A 24,352-nucleotide genomic window follows, 5' to 3' on the forward strand; every position below is an offset into this window, starting at 1 on the left:
GAATCTCACTACTCATTATTTATCCAAAAATACAAAAACATTAACTCAAAATAATATATGAACCCCTATGTTTATGACAGCATTATTTACAATAGCCAAATTATGGAAACAGCCCATGTGTCCATTGACTGATGAATGGATAAAGTAGGTGTGGTATATATATATATATATCTGTGTACACACACACACACACACACACACACACACACACACACACACACTGGAATATTATTCAGTCATCAAAAAGAATGTGATCTTGCCATTTGTGACAACATGGATAGAACCACGGAGTATAATGTTAAGCAGAATAAATCATAGAAAGACAAATAGCATATGATCTCACTCATATGTGGAATTTAAGAAACAAATGAGCAAAGGGAAAAAAAAGAAAGACAAGGCAAGAAACATTCTTTTTTTTTCAGATTCTTAACTATAGAGAAAAAAGTGATGGTTAACAGAGGGGAGTTTATGGCAACACAGGGTATTCTTGTAGGCAGCATGTGCTTGGGTCTTGCTATTTTATGCAACCTGACAATCTCTGCAAGTTATTTTATTTTATTTTATTTTTGTAATATTTTGGTTTTAATTTTAAGAACTTTGAGACACTATTTCCATATTTTCCTTGGGGGAGATATGATATGATTGATACTATACATATGTGCAACTCTCTGAAAAACATTAGGAACATGGAATCCCCTAACATTAGATACTGAAATATAGTTGAAGTTATCTGAAAAAATTCAAATAAGAACTATCAAGTCATTGCTTTAATTCCAAGAGTCAAAATGTCATGAGTAAAACACTATTCAATGTATGCATTTTATGTGACAAAAACAATATTCAGCATATCTTTTTAAAAATTTATTTTTTATTATTATGTTCAATTAGCCAACATATAGTACACCATTAGTTTCTGATGTAGTGTTCAACGACTCATTAGTAGAGAAAGGGGAACCCTCTTACACTGTTGGCAGGAATGCAAGCTGGTACAGCCCCTCTGGAAAACAGTATGGAAGCTCCTAAAGAGGTTAAAAATAGAGCTAACCTACAACCCAGCAATTGCCCTACTAGGTTTTTGCCCGTGAAGATATAGACATAGTGAAAAGAAGGAGCACATGCACCCCCATGTTCATAGCAGCAATGTCTGCAATAGCCGTACTGTGGAAGGAGCTGAGAGGTCCTTCAATGGATGAATGGGTAAAGAAGATGTGGCCCATGGAGTGGACTATAACAATGGAATATTAGCCATCAGAAAGGATGAATACCTACCATTTGCATTGACATGGATGGAACAGGATGTGATTATGCTTAAGTGAAATAATTCAAGCAGAGAAAGACAATTATCATATGGTTTCACTCACATGCAGAACCTAATGAATAGGACGGGGACCAAAGCAGAAGGGAGGGAAAACTGACTGGGAAGAAATCAGAAAGGGAGACAAATTATAAGAGACTCTGGACTCCAGGAAAAAACTGAGGGTTACAGAAGTGAGGGGTGTGGAGGAGATGGGGTAAGCGTGTGATGGGTATTATGGAGGGCAAATGTTGTGATAAGCATTGGATGTTACACAATCTCTGCATTTTAGTTGGGGTATTTAGATCATTAACATTCATGTAGTTTTTGATACAGTTAGGTTTAAGTCTATCATCTTGTTCTTGGTTTCTAATTGTCCAAATCCATTCCTTGTTCCCATTTTACTTTTATTCTGCCTTTTTCTTGAGATTATAGTTATGATTTAATTTTAACTCCTTTGTTGTCTTCTTAGTTATAACTCTGTTTTGTTATTATTGTGGTTGCTTTAGAGATTATAGTATGGATCTTTAACTTACCACGGTCTATATTCAAGTAATATACTATATCACATATATTTTAAGAAACTTATAATAGTATACTTTAATATCTCCCTTCCCAGTCTTTATTCTATTATTGTCATACATTTTATTTATACATATTTTATAAATCACAAAGATATTATTACCTTTGAATAAATAGTTATCTTTTAAAAATGATATATAAATAGTAAGAAAAAAATATATATATTTACCCAAGTCAATATCATTTTTGGTGCTCTTTAAACCTTTTGTAGATTTAGATTTCCATTTGTTATTTTTAAAAAATTATTTAAATATAATTTAGTTAACATTTATAATATTATTAGTTTCAGAAGTAGAATTTAGCGATTCATCAGTTATATATAACATCCAGTGCTCATTACATCAAGTGCCCTCCTTAATGCCCATCACCCAGATACCCCATCCTCCCATCCCCCTCCCCTCCAACAACTCTCAGTTTGTTTCTTAAGGTTAAGAGGCTCTTACAGTTTCCCTCCCCTTCTGTTTTTATCTTATCAATTTCTTTTGACCTGAAAACTTCCTTTAGCATTTTTTATAGTGTGGGTTTCCTGGTGATAAATTCTCTTCCTATTAAAAGTTTTTTGCTGTGTATAGAATGCTGGTTGAAATTTTTTTTAAAAATACTTTACAGATATTACTACACCATTTCCTCACTTGTTTCCAATGAGAAATTTGATGTCATCTTCTCTTTGTTCCTCTGTATGCAATATAAGTTTTCACCACCTCTGTCTACTTTTAAGATTATTCTTTATCACTTAATGTGAGCAATTACGTTAGTATATACCTTGTTGAAATTTATACTTTTGTGTTTTGGGTTTGCTAAGACACTTGGATCCATGGATTCAAATTTGAAAAAAAAAATCAGCTATTGTTTCTTCAAATATATTTCTCTCCCCACTTCAAAAACTCTAATTATGTATATATTTTGCAACTTGAAGTTGTCAAACAGATGAATGATGCTCTTTTCATTTTTTTTTAGATTTTTTTCCCTCTGTGTTTCATTTTGGATACTTGATTGCTATATCCTCAAAGTTACTATGTTTACTTCTGCCAAGTCTAATCTACCATCAATCCCATTAAGTGTTTTTGTTTGTTTGTTTGTGCATATTTATTTTGGTTTGGTGTTTGTGGTCTTTAAATAGACTTTATTTTTAAAAATAATTTTAGATTCACAAAAGAATTCAGCAGAATGCAGAGTCCCCTGTCCTCCCATAGTTACAATTTATTTATCCAACACTTAACGAAAGACATCTTGGTTGCTTCCAAGTTTTGGAAACCATGAAGAAAGGTACTATAAATATCTGTATACTGGTTTTTGTGTGAACATAAGTTTTCAGCTCATTTGTGTAAATACGAAGGAGCATGATTGCTGGATTGCATGGTAAGAGTATGTTTAGTTTTCTAAGCAACTGCTGAGCTGTTTTCCAAAACGATTTTTATCATTTTGCATTCCTACAGCCAAGAGATGAAAATTTCTTTTGCTTCATATTTTCTCCAGTATTTGGTGTTGTCAATGTTTTAAATTTTTTCCTTTCTAATAGGCATGTAGTGTTGTCTTCATTGATTTAGTTTGCAATTCCCTAAAGACATACTGATGTAGAGCATCTTTTCATATACTTATTTGCCATCTGTTAATCTTCTTTGATGAGGTGTTTTGTCCAGTTTTTAAAATTGTATTGTTCATTTTCTCATTATTGAGTTTTTAAAAATGATTTTATTTATTTATTTGACAGAGATCACAAGTAGGCAGAGAGCCAGGCAGAGAGAGAGCGAGAGGAGGAAGCAGGCTCCCCGCGGCGCAGAAAGCCCAATGTGGGGCTCGATCCCAGGACCCTGGGATTGTGCCGAAGCCAGAGGCTTTAACACACTGAGCCACCCAGGCACTCCATCTCATTATTGAGTTTTAAGAGTGCTTTGTATATTTTGGATAATAGTTCTTTATCAGATATATCTGTTGCAAATATTTTCTTCCAGTATGTGACTTGCCTTTTTATTCTCTTAATAATGACTTTTGCAGAGAAGTACATTTTAATTTTAATGAATTCCAGCTTATCTATCTGGATATTTATTTATTTCATTTATTTATTTCATATGATTATCTCGTGATTATTTATTTCATGCCTTTGGTATTGTATGTATAAAGTTATCTCCATACCATGGTCATGTAGATTTTCTTCTACATTATTTTTTAGGATTTTTATAGCTTTGCATTTTTCATTTGGCTCTATGATTAACTTTGAGTTAATTTTAAATCTAGATTCATTTATTTTTGCGTTTGAGTGTCCATTTTTTCCAGCACCATCTTTGGAAAATACCATCTTTTCTCCATTGTACTGCTTTTTGTATTGCTCCTTTCTCAAAATTTAGTTCACTGTATGTATGGGGGTTTATTTCTGGACTCCCTGTTTCACTGATACTTTTTCTATTTTTTCATGGATTAGCATAGTTTCTTGAGTACTGAAGCTTTATACAGTCTTGAAATTTGGTAGTGTCAGTCCTCCAACTTTGTTCAATATTGTGTTGCCCCTTCACATAAAATTAGGATAATTTTGCTGATATTCACAAAGTAACTTACTGGGATTTTGATTTGGGATCCATATTTTTCACCTCAAACATGGTAATTTTCACCTGTAGATCTCCAATTTCCAGTTTTAAAAGTATCTTCCATATCTCTACCTAACTGAACATATGGGATATAGATATAATAATTTTTCTAGTGTCAATTCTGAGTTAGTTTGGATGTACTCATTATTCTCCTCATTATAGATTGTGTTTTACTAGGCCATTGAATGTCTAATTATTAAATGGATGTTGGTTTTACAATTTATCTTGGTGGATGGTGGATATTTCATTTCTGTACATACCCTTGAATTTGCTCTAATACACATTTAAGTTACTTGGAGACATTTTGATTATTTCAAAAATTGCTTTTGTGATTCCATATGGTGGATTTGGAGGTATCCTCCATCTAGAGCTAATCATTTCTTGTTCCTGAGGCAAGACTTTCCTGTGTATTCAGCTGAATAACCAGTGATTGTAAGTTTTTCCAGTCTGACTGGTGGAAACATGTATTTATTCCTTTTCCCATGTGAGTACTGGAAAAGTATCCTCTAATATTTCCAATTTTTTCCCCCGCCAGCCTGGGGTAGTTTCATGTACATGTTCTGGTTACTATTCTTAATATTCAAGGGACTTTATACAGAATTAGTATCTTCTCTCTGTGGATATTTCTCTTCTTGTGTATTTTGTACACTACAAGCTGTAGTCACCCTGGTTTCCTCAGATGCTTGGCTCCATCTCTCTTACTCATGAAGCCCACTGAGCTCCACCTCAGTTCCTTCTCTCTGTACCATTACCAGGAAACATTTCTAAAATTAGAAATTCAATTTTTTGTAGCTATACCACTGCTAAGATTGTCAATCTGTGTGTTAGTTTTCTAAATTGTTTTTCCCAAGGAATTTGTGTATTTCTATGTCTATATGTTAAAGAATTTATTGGCATAAAATTGTTCCTAGGTTCTCTTCTTATTTGAGTGTTTAAAGAATTTGTAGAAATATCCCCTGTTTCATGCCTGATATTGGTAAATAGTATTTTCTGTCTTCCATAATTATTCAAGCAGGGCTTAATGAATTTTATTTATGTTCTCAAGAAAAACAAATAATGTTAGCTTATCAGAAAACTGATAATGTTTTTTATTAGCTCTATAATGTCTTTTTTTACACTAACTCTGGTATTAATTTCTTTTCTTTATCTAGCTTCTTAATGTGCACAATTAGATTATTGATTTTAAACCTCTCTGCCATTACTTTATTTAAAAGAATGTTTAGGGTTATTCTGTTCATGTGTTGTAGAATGTACTTTCATCAACTCTATAGTGTTAGCCTTAATATTATCCCTATCCAACAGATAAGAAAGCTACATTTACAGAATGTTAAAATTACACAAAGTTATATAGCTTGTAAGTTGCATCTCTGACACTGAAAGACACATCTGTCTTTTTTTTTTTTCTGCTGGAAACCTTAAACATCCAACTACTTCGCCATATTGCTCTCTTGTCAAATTATAGAGGCTCAATAATGATCCTTAATATTTGTCTTCTATTTATTGCCACTAAAAACATAATGATGACCTTCATTAATTTTGGTTTCAGGTTTTTAAGATAATTTAATTTTGAGAGAGAGGGCTCATGTGAGCAAGGATGAACTGGCGGAGGAGCAGAGGGAGAAGCAGACTCCCTGTTTAGCAGGGAACCCAATGGAGGACTTAATCCCAGGACCCTGGGATCCTGACCTGAGCTGGGGCTTAACTGACTAAGACAACAAGGCGCCCCATGGTTTCAGGTTTAATTCTGATCCGGAGTGGCCTTCTCTTTCTTGTGTCATCTGGGAAACAGAAAGGCTTCTTCTTGTAATAGAGAACTTAGAAATGAACATAGAAGATTCTCCCATCTTGCTTTTTAATCCAAGAAGGCTGTGCGTATTACAGCTCTCTCTTTCTAACCTAAATAATCTAATATTATAGAGACTGTGTTTTACTCTATGCAGTAATGATGTGTTTATCAGGTCCTCATCAGCCTTACATATATTTTATTGTTTGAGTTATTGTTTATTACCATTCTAAAATAACTATCTCTGAGCATCCCCACCTACTGGCAGTATGTAGGGGCTTCCTTTGCTTTAGGACCATAATTCCCATAATCTTAAATAATTTCTGTGGTCACTAGGGCACAGGGCATTTTGTCAAAAATGGATGTCTTTCCAAGAATCATTTTTATGTACATCCTCATGTACTACCATCCTCATGTACATTGTTCCAAAAAGTGCCTTTGGAAACAGCTATGAACTAACTATTGACTTTGGAAACAGCTCACTGTGTTGTTCGCCTTTCTCTATATTTTCTAATATTATTCTAAGGTGACCAAGATTCCCTGTGCACTCTATCGGCACAGACATTCCAGCCCAAGGGACTGTTGTTACCAGAAAATCTCCATTGTTACTTGGAGAATATTTATCATGATTAGAAACTGATTTCCATATATTACTTAGATATTATCTTCTCATTAAAATCATATCTATCATTATCTAATATTTTTTCTACCATGTCATTCATTCATTCATTCATTGTTTCATTCATTCCTAGCATTGTGAGGAATAATAGTGTTATTTCAAGCCTGTGACTCTGAGGATAAACTTACTGTGCCTATGAAAGAAGGTAATCTTTCAACTGATGTGGCAAATTTTTACACTGACAGCATGTAGTGTATTATGGCTGGAAATGAGATACTGAGCAGAAGTATGGACAGCCAAAAAGTGATTAATATCAGGAATTGATAGTAAGGATTTTAGGTGACTCACAATTCAGTTTGTGGTTTTGTTTGGAAGAGGAGGGAGGCAGTCTGAGCTTTCTAGCATATGATTGAAATCTGAGGCATTTACTGAAGATAATCAGAGGTTTCTCAGATCTGTTTGCATTTTCTCCATCTTTGAGACTTATTTTCCTTATCTACCAAACTCTCAAGTCAACCAAGTGATGGGTGTATATTTGGGGCTATGTTGTCTTTGAGATTCTGAATGAATGTAGTATCAGTTATGCTAGTCTCTAAGGAAGTTAAATTATAAGACTAGAATCCCAGTAGTTTGTGTTTTTGAAAGGAAACCAAATCTGCCACACACCCTATACTAACTACCTATCTAAACCATTATATGAAGTTTTCCCCTCCACACTGTACCTTGTTGAGCTTCTTGTCTTTAACAATGTCTATTCAATCCTTATATTGGAAGGAGGTGTAGGTGGCTGAAGCATGGATTATGGTTCTCAGTGTGAAAATCAATTTTCACATTTTGATGGCCCTAGAAAGCTGTCAACAGTTCAAACATCATGGTGACCTCTGGGTTTCTATGACAATTGGGATACACACAATTTTGTCATGGAATAGAACCATTTAGCAAGGATGTTTACAAGAAGGAAATATATGTCTATTAAACTTTAGGGTCTGCCATAGCAAATGTTCTGGGTCTAAGAAAGACTGCTTCCAGTAATCAGGATGGGTTCTAGTGAACCTGAAGCTACAACTACTACCTGGTCACTGTAATCTCTTCATGGCAGTGGGTTAGCAGGCAAAGAAAGGAGTTTATATAGTATTGGGGCAAGTTGACTCTGATTTCTGATTACCATGCAGAGATATAAACTGTTGCTACATAATTAGGATAGGGAGGAGTGTGTCTGAACCCAGATGATTCATCAGGAATTCTTTTTTTTTTTTTTTTTGGTGCTTCTTGCTCAGTAACAGCAGTAAATGGAATCAGTATAAAATAAGCGTTGATTTCTTCATAATTTTAAGAATTGTTTACACTTCAGATCTTGGCTAAGTGGGGTTGATTGCAACAAAAAGTCTTGGACTGTTGACTCGGTAATCATTCTAGGAAGACTGCCTGCATGCTTGGTCCTTTAAAATTGTGGCCCTTTAAAAGAAATATCTCTTGGGCGCCTGGGTGGCTCAGTGGGTTAAGCCACTGCCTTCGGCTCAGGTCATGATCTCAGGGTCCTGGGATAGAGTTCTGCATCGGGCTCTCTGCTCAGCAGGGAGCCTGCTTCCTCCTCTCCTCTCTCTGCCTGCCTCTCTGCCTACTTGTAATCTCTGTCTGTCAAATAAATAAATAAAATCTAAAAAAAAAAAGAAATATCTCTTTATTCATTCTTTGGAGACTTCAAGTAAATTTAGCACTGTTCATTAAACACCTTTGAGCTCTGGTTTTTAACATCTATTTGACTCTGTTCTGACTGCATCCATTTCAGTTGTATTTTTTTTTCTAAATAGCTTTGATAATGTTAAAATGTCCAAATTCTCTTTTCCTTCTCTTCTGGTAGGTTTTTACAAGTGCTGAGATCTGAAATATACAATTTTTTTTATTATTCTGTCCCTATTGGCACAAATCATCTCAAAGTGGACCTCAGGAAACAATTTATTCTTGGCCCAGAGTGCCTCCACATTGGAACACTTTAGCCTTCCTGGCAATAGAATTAAAAGGACAGGACATGCATGGACTTAAAAGGTAATCCAGCCCTCTGAGGTCTGAAAAGGAAGAGAGAAAAGACCCAAACTCTAGAAGCTGAGGGTCTTCAAAAGTCAGTGGACCCCCAGGCATGTCAATTCTTACCTTTCAGCAAATGAGCTTAGAGCTTGCAAAGAGGGAAACATTCCTTTGTTGACTCTTTGAAGCTTTGCCTCCTGTTAACCACCCAAAGGATTGGTTCCCACCCTGTCTAACACTGCCTCAGGCACAGCCTCAATTGGCTGCTCCTTGCAGCACGCCCTCTCCCCTGACTCACTGGGTCCTTCCTGCAGTAGGGCCTCCACAGACACCTTACTAGACTGTTGTATCCTATGCCGCCATTTTCTCCGCTGCCTCTACCACCTCCCAGGAGACACCGCTGCCAACAGCCTCAGCTCAGCAGCAATCTCCTACACAACTGCCATCTTTGCCACCTTTGTTAAGTAGCCAGATCACATCTGCAGTTGAGGCACTGAGTGGTCTATCTCTTCTGCCTTGTCTGCTACAGAGAATCAAGGTCCAATCCCAGGTGGCCAGAAGAGAGGCATGGGGGAGAAGAGGCAGGACCCTGGATCCATCAGGGACAGTACAGCACCTGCAGAATGTGAGGCTGTAATCACAAGGGCTGCAGCCCCCAGGGATTTCCAGGCAGTTGTTCCAGGCAATTGGGTGGAGGAGGGTGGGCAGGGGTCTGCTCAACCTGTAGTCCAGGGAAACTGGGATGTACACCAACTAGAAGAGGAGTGGGAGGAAAGAAGAGGAAGAGGAAGTGGAGGAGGAGGAGGAAGAGGAGGAGGAGGATGAAGACGAAAGAGAAAGAGGTGGAGAAAAGGAGAGAGGAGATGTGGAAGGAGGCAGAGAAGAGGAAGAGAATGAGGAAGAGGAGGCAGATGACAGCTTTGAGGAAGAGGATGAGAATTACATGGACAAAGAAAAAGAAGAGACTGGTAAGGAAGATGCAGAAGTTGTTCTGGACATCTGTCAGTTTACCATGGACATAATTTTGGCCCCTAGGCATAACTGGGACCCCTGCTCTTCCACATAACCGTAATCTGATTCAGCCACACACAGGCTGAGTGGTGGTTAGATACTGCTCTTGGGAGCCCAATGACCCTGGAGAAGAACTGGTGCCTCTGGAGGGGGAGGACCCAGAAGAGGTCCAGTTACATCCCAGGAGCCACGGTCTAGGAGGGAAGATACCCGGTAGATGGAACCTGATCCTGGCTGCTGGAGGAACCAGCAGAGAAGGCTACATCCCAGAAGACAGAGGAACCAGTGGAGGTCAAGTTCTGGGAGGGTCAAGTACTGAACGATGCTGCCATTTTCTGGGAAAGCTGGGGCCTATGCACCCAAGGAGATGGATATGGTGAATGGAGGCAACATCTTCAAGCTGTTGTAGCCTTTGTTGTTATAGTTGGCTTACTTTTAGGCCACTTGTAGTGCTTGCCTCCAGTGATTAACCAACAGGTCAGCGCTTTCAAAAAACTTCAGGCTGAATGTACCCAATTCCATAAGAACTTTTACAGTCTTGACAAAAAGTATGAGTTTTACCAGCCTCTCTTTGATAAGAGAGCTGAGATTTGAGATCATCAATGCAATTCATGAACCCAAAGAAGGTGAATGTCATTGGGAAGTAGGTGTTCAGGAAGGTGTGTGGGAGAAAATGGAAAGTGAGCCTGAAGGAAAAGAGAAAACACGTATTTTCCAATGAAGTTCTGAAAAAAACATACAAAACACAATGAGAACCAAGTGGTTCTGGTACCTTCTCACAAGAACCAGAAATAATCAGCAGTAGAGAGATTGAGATCTACTAGAAATAGGGGGAAAACCTCGCTGAGAAAGCTATCGAGCAGCAGAAATCTGAAGGCCATGGGAGTGTTATCAAACATTAGCAACATGCCCAGCTATTCTTTTTTTTTCTTTCTTTTTTTAAAAACATATTTCTATTTTACAGGTACTCCTGAGGGCAGAGTACTGTATGTCATTACTGATTTTAAGTTGGGATATTTTTTCCACCACCTTCTGGCCTCAAAGTCAACATCATTATTCACTAAAGCAACTGAATAGCAGTATGAAAACTCTGATAAAGAGGCCCAAGAAGCTGGAGGCGAGGAGGAGGAAGTGGAAGAGGATGAAAATGAAGAACCAGGATAAAGACAAAATGGATATGGACTCAGCAGAGGGTGGCTGTGTAAAATCCAGGTTTTAGTGTAGAACCTTGAGTATTAATTAACCATTTCTGATATGTACTTGTTACTAACAGCTTTATGTTTTTAAAATTTTTCTATAAACTAAATAAGAAAAAAATTGTTGAAATTTAGTTTAAAAAACAATTAAATGTTAATAATATACTTATATACTAGATAGCATAAAAATCAGTATATTCTGAAATGTACTTCATTCTTAGCAGCACATCTTCTGTCCTGTAGCTTTAAGACTACTACAGATGGTTTCACTTATTTGTGGAGCATAACAAATAGCATGGAGGACGTGGGGAGTTAGAGAGGAGTAGGGAGTTGGGGGAAATTGGAAGGGGAGGTGAACCATGAAAGACTATGGACAATGAAAAACAATTTGAGGGTTTTGAAGGGGCGGGGGGTGGGAGGTTGGGGTACCAGGTGGTGGGTATTATAGAGGGCACGGCTTGCATGGACCACTGGGTGTGGTGCAAAAATAATGAATACTGTTATGCTGAAAATAAATTAAAAATAAATTTAAAATAAATAAATAAGTAAATAAATAAACCTCAAATGAGGTAACTCATGTAAAACATTAAAAAAAATAAAAACATCCTACTCTTTCAAAAAAAAATACTACAGATGGGGGTCACCTGGGTGGCTCAGTGGGTTAAAGCCTCTGTCTTTGGCTTGGGTCATGATCCCAGGGTCCTGGGATCGAGCCCTGCATCGGGCTCTCTGCTCAGTAGGGAGTCTGTTTCCCCCTCTCTCTCTGCCTGCCTCTCTGCCTACTTGTGATCTGTCTGTCAAATAAATAAATAAAAATCTTTAAAAAAAAGGACTACTACAGATGGGGAATTTATCAAATCTTGTATTAGAGATCATTTTTTTTAAGAAAATAGTCACCAGAAGAAGTAGCTAAAGCAGATATACCATGCACTAACTGTGCCTTCAACACTTGGCCACAGTCTCCTATAATAACAATGCCTTTGAGAAGGTGACTCTTTACAAAAGTAGTAGAGTTAAGGATTTCAAGAGTAACTCACAAATATTAGTTCCATTTAGGTTTTTGTATTTCATATGACATTCAAAAGAAAATAAAATCTGTCCTAGTAAGATTTTTTATCACTGAATTGGTAATTAAGCCTCAGCCTACATTTCCTCCATTCATCCATTTCTGTCTTTCTCTCTCCTTCTTTCCCTCTCTCTCCTTCTTTCTGTCTCTCTTTCTAAATTTCACAACTATAGATGTTTGCTAACAGCCTCATCCTCATTTTAAAGATATGGAAACTGGAGGTTTGGGAGTATAAGGGATGTATGCTTTGTGTAAAGAGCACAGGCTTCTAAGGTAGAAAGATTTATTTAAATCACACAGTGGTCTTTAAAAGAAGAAAAAAACAAAGTATTTATAGTGGTGGGCAAGATGAAGTCAAGGTTGGTGTGATCAAATGATTGAAGCATGTGCATCCTGCTATTAAGGGTCTGAGTTACAAGAAGAAACCATTTCATTCTCTCCTTGAGACAACAGATGTACATAGGGTTGACTTGACTCTTCTATTAGAAAGTTACTGGTACATGTTTGTGGTATACAATTGTTAACTGACTCTTGTTCCATCCCACAGCTGGAAGGCATAGAACAAAATGGATTGAGAAGGAAGAAATGGATTTATTTTTCAGAGATATTCTAGTTTTCAGTAGTCAAAACCACTAGTTTTATTTCAAAGTTAATCATCCCATGATGATATTAACTGACATCTGACTTTACTCTTACCTTTTACAGATATATTTGACAGCATTGGTTTACATTAAAAATAAAAGCTTCTTTGAAATAAATAAGTTGTAGAATCTTTTGTTACATAAATGACACTGACTCAGACCTTTGTAAATTTTCTATTTGTTTTGGCCCACCTTACTGTCTTTTGAGAGGAATCTCTTTCAACTATTTGGTAAGACTGTTTAAAATCATTTTATTATAGTCTCAAATAAATTAAAATGTAAATTATAAACAATTTGTGTAATGGCAGGGATGGTAGTCTAGCCTCTACTGCTTTTTATTGAAAGAACCTAGGTAGGCTGGAGACCAAAATGGTGCTGCTGAGTTGCTGTGGACCAGCAGCATTGGTATTACCTGAGAACTCATTAGAAATACAAATTCTCAGACCCTACTTCAGATATGCTGAGTCAGAAATTCTGAAGGTAGGCTCTTAGCCATCAAGATTTTAAAAGTCCTTCAGCTGGGGCGCCTGGGTGGCTCAGTGGGTTAAAGCCTCTGCCTTTGGCTCAGGCCATGATCTCAGGGACCTGGGATCGAGCCCCGCATCGGGCTCTCTGCTCAGCAGGGAGCCTGCTTCCTCCTCTCTCTTTCTGTCTACTTGAGATCTCTGCCTATCAAATAAATAAATAAAATCTTAAAAAAAACCTGTAATGTACTTCAGTTTATCCTTTAAAAAAATAAAAAAAAATAAAAGTCTTTCAGCTGCTTCTGAAGTACACTAAAGTTTAGGAACCACAGGTTTAAAGCAATGTGGGATATTTCAAGTTTCACCTACAGCAGGGACCAGCCTTATTTTACAGACTCAGGACTGTTAATTGTATAATAATATATATTATATTAATTGTATAATATAAATTATAATAAAATTATATATAATATGAGCATAATATAATATAAATTATAATTATATATGATAGTCATATATAAATATAAAATATATACATATTTATATACATAAAATATATTTTACATATTTGTATACTCTATATACTATATATTAGCTTAGTTTTTGTTAATATATATATTAAGTGCCCTTATGTGGGTTTAAAGACCTTAGGGGGTTCACATTAGACAAGAGATTTATATACAACTCTTACTGACATTAGACAAAAGATTTATATACAACTCTTACTGAGATAAGTCTTTTTTTGGTGCATACTCAGAGTCCATGTCCCAACTCTAATTATACTACAGGTACCTGGGGCCCTGAATTTGTTCTCCAAATGGCCCCATGTCTCAACCCCCAAGAAATCTGGGTGCTCCTCTTCAATGAGTCTGTGCTTCTGTCCGTGTTTTACTGCCAGGAGTAAGAGGTAACCAAGAGATGATGGTTATGTGTAGGTAACAGGGAACAAGTGGCTACATTATCCACATAAGTGCATGTGAAGCTTCTCTTGATTAGAGAAGGGGTAGGCTGAGTTCTAGGGATTGGGGCATGGACCGGGGGGGGGGCACTCTCCTTTAACATTACTAGAATAGAACTTTGAGTACTCTAAGGATGGAAGACAGACCCTAAACTGACTTCCAATAGCCCCAGCATTCTGGAATTCATACTCTTGTATAATACCCTGCCCTGTGATTTCCCTCTACACCAGTCCCAGCAAAGAGCAGCCCTTGAACCTCCAGGTATCCAGATGTATAGTTCTGAACTTCACACAATAAACCATTGCAGATTTATACTTATGACTGACAGATTGGTGTTTTTAAATTTTCTTGATAAACTAAATAAGAAAAATATATTACTAAAATACACTCAGTATATTAAATCTGAACCTGGTCTTTTAGATCATTAAAAAGGTGAATTTTTCATGTTACTGGAGATAAGGTTTTGTTAAAGTTTATTGGTTGATTTAAACTTTTATATATGGCGGGGGGGACAAGATGGCGGGGTACTAGGAAGAGGCGTCTTTTCAGCTGGTACCCCAAAGTGAGCTGATTACCTACCAAAGAACTCTGATCACCCATGAAATCAGCCTGAGATCAGAATTATACACGTCTGGATCTCTACAGGGGCAGAAGACGCCAGTGAGCAGGTAAAGCGGAATGGGAACAGCGGACTGATATCGGAAGATAAACAAAAGGGGGAGGGAGCCACCAGAGGCGACCGGTGCAAAAGTAATACCCCGATACGAGCGAGAGTGCCCTGCGTCTGGGGACCAGCATTAACTCGGAGACTGGTTGAAAGCACTCCAAAAGAGCAAAGGATCGCGGGGGCAAACTGTGGGAATCGGGGCGGCTAGGGACAGGGGCTTGAGTCCCCGGTCCCAGACGGCCTCCCCGGCGCGGAGGCAGAGAGAGTGCGGCGGAGAAACCGGCTCCTGGTCCCTAAGCCGCCAGCGTGCCCCAGAGCGCGGGGTTCCGGCTCCTGTGAGGGGATGGGAGCCGGTCTGCAGAACGCGCGCTAGCCCTACCACAAAGCTTGAGATGCGCGTGCACGTCGCTCCAGCTCTCCTGGGTTTCTAAGGCCCTGGGGCGCTTCTTGACCCGGGCCATTGTTTCAAAGTCTAAGCCGCGCGCCCGCGAAACTCTTCCCCGGACAGAGGCGCGCAAAAGCCCAGCCTGCGGCTTACGGACCAGCGCCCCGTTCTCAGTGCCCCAGACGCGCGCCCGACCCACAGCCGCCTCTGAAAAGAGGTGCGCGCAAGCCGGGCACTCCCAGCCCCGGCCAGCGGCAAAATCTCAGTGTGCGATCGCTGCTTGGAACCTCTCTGGCGGTCAGGAGCTCCCAGACAGCCGCCACTGCCTTGGCTTTGGGGACGAGCAAAAGATCCTGCGCCCCCAGGGTCTTTAACTTGGAACCTGCACTGCCAGCATCCAAGGGGGAATTTATTCAGCTTCTGCACCCAGACTGAGGCTTCTGAGACGGAGATCAGGAAGTGTTCCAGGGTGCACCTTGACTGCACCAGAGTTGATACATCCAGCTACATCTGTTCAGTCTTCTCCCACCAAAATGACTAGGAGGAGGAATGCCCAACAGAAGAAAAATACAGAGGATGGACCTTCCGCAACAGAGCTAACGGCTATCAACATAGACAATATGTCGGAAAGAGAATTCAGGCTAACAATTATCCAGGCAATAGCTAGGTTGGAGAAAGCCATGGATGACCAAACAGAATTGATTAGAGCCGAACTGAAAGCGACCAGACAGGATGTTCACAATGTTAGGGCGGAGCTTAAAGCTACCAGGGAGGAGGTCCACAATGCTCTCAATGAGTTCCAATCCAATCTAAACTCTCTCAAAGCTAGGGTAACTGAGACAGAAGATAGAATTAGTGATCTGGAAGACAAACAGATAGAGAGAAAGGATCAGGAGGAAGCCTGGAACAAACAGCTTAGATCCCACGAAAGCAGAATTAGGGAAATAAGTGATGCCATGAAGCGTTCCAACGTCAGAATTATTGGAATTCCTGAAGGGGAGGAGAAAGAAAGAAGTCTAGAAGATGTCGTGGAACAAGTCCTTCATGAAAACTTTCCGAATCTCGCGAATGAAACCAGCGTTCATGTACTAGAGGCTGAACGGTCTCCACCCAAGATTATACACTCCAAAAAAACATCACGACACCTGATAGTCAAATTGAGAAATTATAATTGTAGGTATAATCTCTTGAAAGCTGCCAGGGCAAAGAGGCTCCTTACTTACAGAGGGAAGCCCATCAGAATAACGTCAGACCTGTCCACAGAGACCTGGCAAGCCAGAAGAGGCTGGCAAGATATATTCAGGGCACTAAATGAGAAGAACATGCAGCCAAGAATACTTTATCCAGCAAGACTGACATTCAAAATGGATGGAGAGATAAAGAGTTTCCAAGACCGGCAAGACTTAAAAGACTATGCAACCACCAAGCCGATACTGCAGGAAATATTAAGGGGGGTTCTATAAAAGAGGAAAAATCCCAAGAATAGCATTGAACAGAAATATAGAGACAGTCTACAGAAAGAAAGACTTCAAAGGTAACTCGATGTCAATAAAAATGTATCTATCAATAATCACTCTCAATGTGAATGGCCTCAATGCACCCATAAAACGGCACAGGGTTGCAGATTGGATAAAACGACAGGACCCATCCATATGCTGTCTACAAGAGACCCATTTTGAACCTAAAGATACACACAGACTGAAAGTGAAGGGGTGGAGAAGCATCTTTCATGCCAATGGGACTCAAAAGAAGGCTGGGGTAGCGATTCTCATATCAGATAAATTAGACTTCAAACTAAAGACTGTAGTCAGAGATACAGAAGGACACTACATAATCCTTAAAGGGACTATCCACCAAGATGATCTAACAATTGTAAATATCTATGCTCCCAATATGGGAGCAGCCAATTACTTAAGAAAACTGTTAATCAAGATAAAGAGTCATATTGATATGAATACACTAATCGTAGGTGATCTTAACACGCCTCTTTCAGAATTAGACAGATCATCGAAGCAGAAAATCAATAAAGAAACAAGAGCATTGAACGACACATTGGACCAGATGGACCTCATAGATATATACAGAACATTCCACCCTAAAACAGCAGAATACTCATTCTTCTCAAGTGCACACGGAACCTTCTCCAGAATAGACTACATACTGAGTCACAAATCAGGACTCAGCCGATACCAAAAGACTGAGATTATTCCCTGCATATTCTCAGATCACAATGCTTTGAAACTGGAGCTCAATCACAAGGAAAAGTTCCGAAGGAACTCAAACACCTGGAAGCTAAAGACCACCTTGCTTAAGAATGCTTGGATCAACCAGGAGATCAAAGAAGAACTGAAACAATTCATGGAAACCAATGAGAATGAAGACACTTCGGTTCAAAACCTATGGGATACAGCAAAGGCGGTCCTAAGGGGAAAATATATAGCCATCCAAGCCTTGCTCAAAAAAATTGAAAAATCCAGAACACACCAGCTGTCTCTACACCTTAAAGAACTGGAGGATCAACAACAAATCAAACCAACTCCACACATAAGAAGGGAAATCATCAAGATTAGAGCTGAGATCAATGAGGGAGAAACCAGAGATACAGTAGAACGTATCAATGAAACTAGAAGCTGGTTTTTTGAAAGAATCAATAAGATCGATAAGCCACTGGCTACACTAATCCAAAAGAAAAGAGAGAAATCCCAAATTCATAAAATTATGAATGAAAGGGGAGAGATCACAACTAACACCAAGGAAGTAGAAACAATCATCAGAAGTTACTACGAACAGTTATATGCCAATAAGCTTAGCAACCTTGATGAAATGGATGCATTCCTGGAAAAATATAAACTACCAAAATTGAACCAGGAAAAAATCGACAACCTGAATAGACCGATATCTAATAACGAGATTGAAGCAGTGATCAAAAATCTCCCAAAAAACAAGAGCCCAGGACCTGACGGATTCCCTGGGGAATTCTACCAAACCTTCCAAGAAGAAATAACACCTATTCTCCTGAAGCTGTTTCAAAAAATTGAAGCAGAAGGAAAACTTCCAGACTCTTTCTATGAAGCCAGCATTACCCTGATCCCCAAACCAGGCAAGGACCATACCAAAAAGGAGAATTTCAGACCAATATCACTGATGAATATGGATGCTAAGATTCTCAACAAGATCCTAGCCAACAGGATCCAACAACACATTAAAAAGATTATCCACCATGATCAGGTGGGATTCATCCCTGGGCTACAAGGATGGTTCAACATTCGTAAATCAATCAATGTGATACAACAAATTAATAGGAGAAGAGAGAAGAACCACATGGTCCTCTCAATTGATGCAGAAAAAGCATTTGACAAAATCCAACATCCGTTCCTGATTAAAACGCTTCAAAGTATAGGGATAGAGGGAACATTCCTGAACCTCATCAAATCTATCTATGAAAGACCCACAGCAATTATCATCCTCAATGGGAAAAAGCTTGCAGCCTTCCCGTTGAGATCAGGAACAAGACAAGGATGCCCACTTTCACCACTCTTGTTCAACATAGTATTAGAAGTCCTAGCAACAGCAATCAGACAACAGAGAGAAATAAAAGGTATCCAAATTGGTAATGAAGAAGTCAAACTCTCTCTCTTCGCAGATGACATGATTCTTTATATGGAAAACCCAAAAGACTCCACCCCCAAACTACTAGAACTCATACAGCAATTCAGCAGCGTGGCAGGATACAAAGTCAATGTGCAGAAATCAGTGGCTTTCTTATACACTAACAAGGAAAATACAAAAAGGGAAATTAGAGAATCGATTCCATTTACTATAGCACCAAGAACCATAAGATACCTGGGAATATACCTAACTAAAGAGGTAAAGGATCTATACTTGAGGAACTATAGAACACTCATGAAAGAAATTGAAGAAGACACAAAAAGATGGAAGACCATTCCATGCTCTTGGATCGGAAGAATAAACATCGTTAAAATGTCTATACTGCCTAGAGCAATCTATACTTTTAATGCCATTCCGATCAAAATTCCACCGGCATTCTTCAAAGAGCTGGAGCAAATAATCCAAAAATTTGTATGGAATCAGAAGAGACCCCGAATCGCTAAGGAAACGTTGAAAAACAAAAATAAAGCTGGCGGCATCACCTTACCTGATTTCAAGCTTTATTACAAAGCTGTGATCACCAAGACAGCATGGTACTGGCATAAAAACAGACACATAGACCAGTGGAACAGAGTAGAGAGCCCTGATATGGACCCTCAACTCTATGGTCAATTAATCTTCGACAAAACAGGAAAAAATATACAGTGGAAAAAAGACAGTCTCTTCAATAAATGGTGCTGGGAAAACTGGACAGCTATATGTAGAAGAATGAAACTCGACCATTCTCTTACACCGTACACAAAGATCAACTCAAAATGGATAAAAGACCTCAACGTGAGACAGGAATCTATCAGAATCTTAGAGGAGAACATAGGCAGTAATCTCTTCGATATCAGCCACAGCAACTTCTTTCAAGATACGTCTCCAAAGGCAAAGGAAACAAAAGCGAAAATAGACTTCTGGGACTTCATCAAAATCAAAAGCTTCTGCACAGCAAAGGAAACAGTCAAAAAAACAAAGAGGCAACCCACGGAATGGGAGAAGATATTTGCAAATGACAGTACAGACAAAAGGTTGATATCCAGGATCTATAATGAACTCCTCAAACTCAACCCACACGAAACAGACAAACACATCAAAAAATGGGCAGAAGATATGAACAGACACTTCTCCAATCAAGAAATACAAATGGCTATCAGACACATGAAAAAATGCTCATCATCATTAGCCCTCAGGGAGATTCAAATTAAAACCACATTGAGATATCACCTTACACCAGTTAGAATGGCCAAAATTAACAAAACAGGAAACAACATGTGTTGGAGAGGATGTGGAGAAAGGGGAACCCTCTTACACTGTTGGTGGGAATGCAAGTTGGTGCAGCCTCTTTGGAGAACAGTGTGGAGATTCCTCAAGAAATTAAAAATAGAGCTTCCCTACGACCCTGCAATTGCACTCCTGGGTATTTACCCCAAAGATACAGATGTCGTGAAAAGAAGGGCCATCTGTACCCCAATGTTTATAGCAGCAATGGCCACAGTCGCCAAACTATGGAAAGAACCAAGATGCCCTTCAACGGATGAATGGATAAGGAAGATGTGGTCCATATACACTATGGAGTATTATGCCTCCATCAGAAAGGACGAATATCCAACTTTTGTAGCAACATGGACGGGACTGGAAGAGATTATGCTGAGTGAAATCAGTCAAGCAGAGAGAGTCAATTATCATATGGTTTCACTCATTTGTGGAGCATAACCAATAGCATGGAGGACAAGGGGCGTTAGAGAGGAGTAGGGAATTTGGGTAAATTGGAAGGGGAGGTGAACCATGAGAGACTATGGACTCTGAAAAACAGTCTGAGGGGTTTGAAGTGGCGGGGGGGTGGGAGGTTGGGGTACCAGGTGGTGGGTATTATAGAGGGCACAGCTTGCATGGAGCACTGGGTGTGGTGAAAAAATAATGAATACTGTTTTTCTGAAAATAAATAAATTGGGGGAAAAAAAAAAAAAACTTTTATATATGGCAAGAAGGCCCTAACTATACTCTTGCCCTGAAACCTTTAAATGTTACAAATATTACTGGTGGTCCAGTTTGAACATTTGGTCTATTGTTCCTTACCCTTTCTTTTTCCCTACCATACTTTGTTACCTAAGGACAGAAAAAGTACTGCCTCTTACTTTGTAAATGGGCCCTGTAGCTAGATTCTATAGTCCATAATTCTATGGGGCTTGGACCTGTGGACATAGTCCCAGGGCAAGGCTAAAGTATCGCCACTAACCGTTCTGCCCCTCTGCTTGCATCTGACCACACTGACACTCTCTCCCACATATCTCACTTTCTGTGCATATATCGTATGCACAAATCCACTTAAGACTACCTCTCCCCTGTGCATATAGACAGCTGGAGGCTTCCAACCATCATCCTGTTCAGGCAGACCTGTATGGAGCCCATTTATGATCAGCAGAATCCCCCCTAACATTTTCCTTTTCTGAACAGTTAATATCCTATTTGATTTCTCTCCCTATTGCAAATAGACTGAGATGCATAACAAAACAGTTTCTGTTTTTGTAATTTTTATATTTTTATAAAGACCAAGGATGCCACAAAAAAGCTGGGAACTTGTCAGAATGTGCCTCTTGGCATTTAGACTTCCTTAAACTTATTATTTGAACACAGAGTTTTATTGCTAACTTTTGAAAGAAAATATTAATGGGGAATTTTAAAAATATTTTATTTATTTGAGGGAGAGAGAGGGCATTACTAGGGGGAGGGGCAGAGGGAGAAGCAGAGTTCTCACTGAGCAGGGAGCCTGATGCAGGCAGGGCTCTATCCCAGGACCTTGGGATCATGACCTGAGCTGAAGGCAGACACCCAACAGACTGAGCCACCTAGGTGTCCTTTAATGGGGTGATTTCCAGAATGAGACTAACCTTACATTGGTTCAGTCTGAGAAAAAAAATGGTTGGAGGTATATCAGCTAGTATAAACACAATTATCTAGGTAATGGTACCTACCCCAGTTAACTATTTGCCATGAGTAAGAAGGAATTATAAGCAAATGCATCACCTCTAGGAGCCTGAAAATGCTCCACATAGCATCCCAGTTGGTAACAGTCACTTTAAATGCCACTGAATTTGCTGAGATATTGACGAAGTGGCAAAGCAGATTGCATGGCAGCCTGGGCCTGCTGCTTCTTCCTACTCTGGGCCTTGCTAAAAATCGGAAGACTTTAGATTACTCAGTAAATAGGTAGGAGTTGTACTCCCAAATAAGGTATACATTGCCCTCAGAATCAAAAGAAGCCCATGACTCATTGTGCCTTTCTTTCTTTTTTTTCTTTCTTTCTTGATATTTTTTTTTATTTTTCTTTTATTTTTTTTTCAATTTATTTATTTTCAGAAAAACAGTATTCATTATTTTTTCACCACACCCAGTGCTCCATGCAAGCCGTGCCCTCTATAATACCCACCACCTGGTACCCCAACCTCCCACCCCCCCGCCACTTCAAACCCCTCAGATTGTTTTTCAGAGTCCATAGTCTCTCATGGTTCACCTCCCCTTCCAATTTACCCAAATTCCCTACTCCTCTCTAACACCCCTTGTCCTCCATGCTATTTGTTATGCTCCACAAATAAGTGAAACCATATGATAATTGATTCTCTCTGCTTGACTTACTTCACTCAGCATAATCTCTTCCAGTCCCGTCCATATTGCTATAAAAGTTGGGTATTCATCCTTTCTGATGGAGGCATAATACTCCATAGTGTATATGGACCACATCTTCCTTATCCATTCATCCGTTGAAGGGCATCTTGGTTCTTTCCATAGTTTGGCGACTGTGGCCATTGCTGCTATAAACATTGGGGTACAGATGGCCCTTCTTTTCACGACATCTGTGTCTTTGGGGTAAATACCCAGGAGTGCAATTGCAGGGTCATAGGGAAGCTCTATTTTTAATTTCTTGAGGAATCTCCACACTGTTCTCCAAAGAGGCTGCACCAACTTGCATTCCCACCAACAGTGTAAGAGGGTTCCCCTTTCTCCACATCCTCTCCAACACATGTTGTTTCCTGTTTTGTTAATTTTGGCCATTCTAACTGGTGTAAGGTGATATCTCAATGTGGTTTTAATTTGAATCTCCCTGAGGGCTAATGATGATGAGCATTTTTTCATGTGTCTGATAGCCATTTGTATGTCTTGATTGGAGAATTGTCTGTTCATATCTTCTGCCCATTTTTTGATGTGTTTGTCTGTTTCGTGTGGGTTGAGTTTGAGGAGTTCATTATAGATCCTGGATATCAACCTTTTGTCTGTACTGTCATTTGCAAATATCTTCTCCCATTCCGTGGGTTGCCTCTTTGTTTTTTTGACTGTTTCCTTTGCTGTGCAGAAGCTTTTGATTTTGATGAAGTCCCAGAAGTTTATTTTCGCTTTTGTTTCCTTTGCCTTTGGAGACGTATCTTGAAAGAAGTTGCTGTGGCTGATATCAAAGAGATTTATGCCTATGTTCTCCTCTAAGATTCTGATGGATTCCTGTCTCACGTTGAGGTCTTTTATCCATTTTGAGTTGATCTTTGTGTACGGTGTAAGAGAATGGTCGAGTTTCATTCTTCTACATATAGCTGTCCAGTTTTCCCAGCACCATTTATTGAAGAGACTGTCTTTTTTCCACTGTATATTTTTTCCTGTTTTGTCAAAGATTAATTGACCATAGAGTTGAGGGTCCATATCTGGGCTCTCTACTCTGTTCCACTGGTCTATGTGTCTGTTTTTATGCCAGTACCATGCTGTCTTGGTGATCACAGCTTTGTAATAAAGCTTGAAATCAGGTAAGGTGATGCCGCCAGCTTTATTTTTGTTTTTCAACATTTCCTTAGCGATTCGGGGTCTCTTCTGATTCCATACAAATTTTAGGATTATTTGCTCCAGCTCTTTGAAGAATGCCGGTGGAATTTTGATCGGAATGGCATTAAAAGTATAGATCGCTCTAGGCAGTATAGACATTTTAACAATGTTTATTCTTCCGATCCAAGAGCATGGAATGGTCTTCCATCTATTTGTGTCTTCTTCAATTTCTTTCATGAGTGTTCTGTAGTTCCTCAAGTACAGATCCTTTACTTCTTTAGTTAGGTTTATTCCCAGGTATCTTATGGTTCTTGGTGCTATAGTAAATGGAATCGATTCTCTAATTTCCCTTTCTGTATTTTCATTGTTAGTGTATAAGAAAGCCACTGATTTCTGCACATTGATATTCTTTTTTAAATTAACACATAATTGTACCAGTTTCTTAATGGTAGTTGAGGCTTGATGTGGTGACCTATCTTTCCTTTTGGAAGGGATATTTCAATAGGCCCTACACTTCTAGATCCCTAGAAAATTCACCAAGGAAGAGTGCCTTTAAATTTTTGTGGAATTCATTTCCCACCCTCTGGCATGCGTGCATCCTACCGCAGTTGCAATATCCTG

This window comes from Neovison vison, chromosome X (genome assembly GCF_020171115.1).
Source record: "Neovison vison isolate M4711 chromosome X, ASM_NN_V1, whole genome shotgun sequence".
In the NCBI taxonomy this organism is placed as follows: domain Eukaryota; kingdom Metazoa; phylum Chordata; class Mammalia; order Carnivora; family Mustelidae; genus Neogale; species Neogale vison.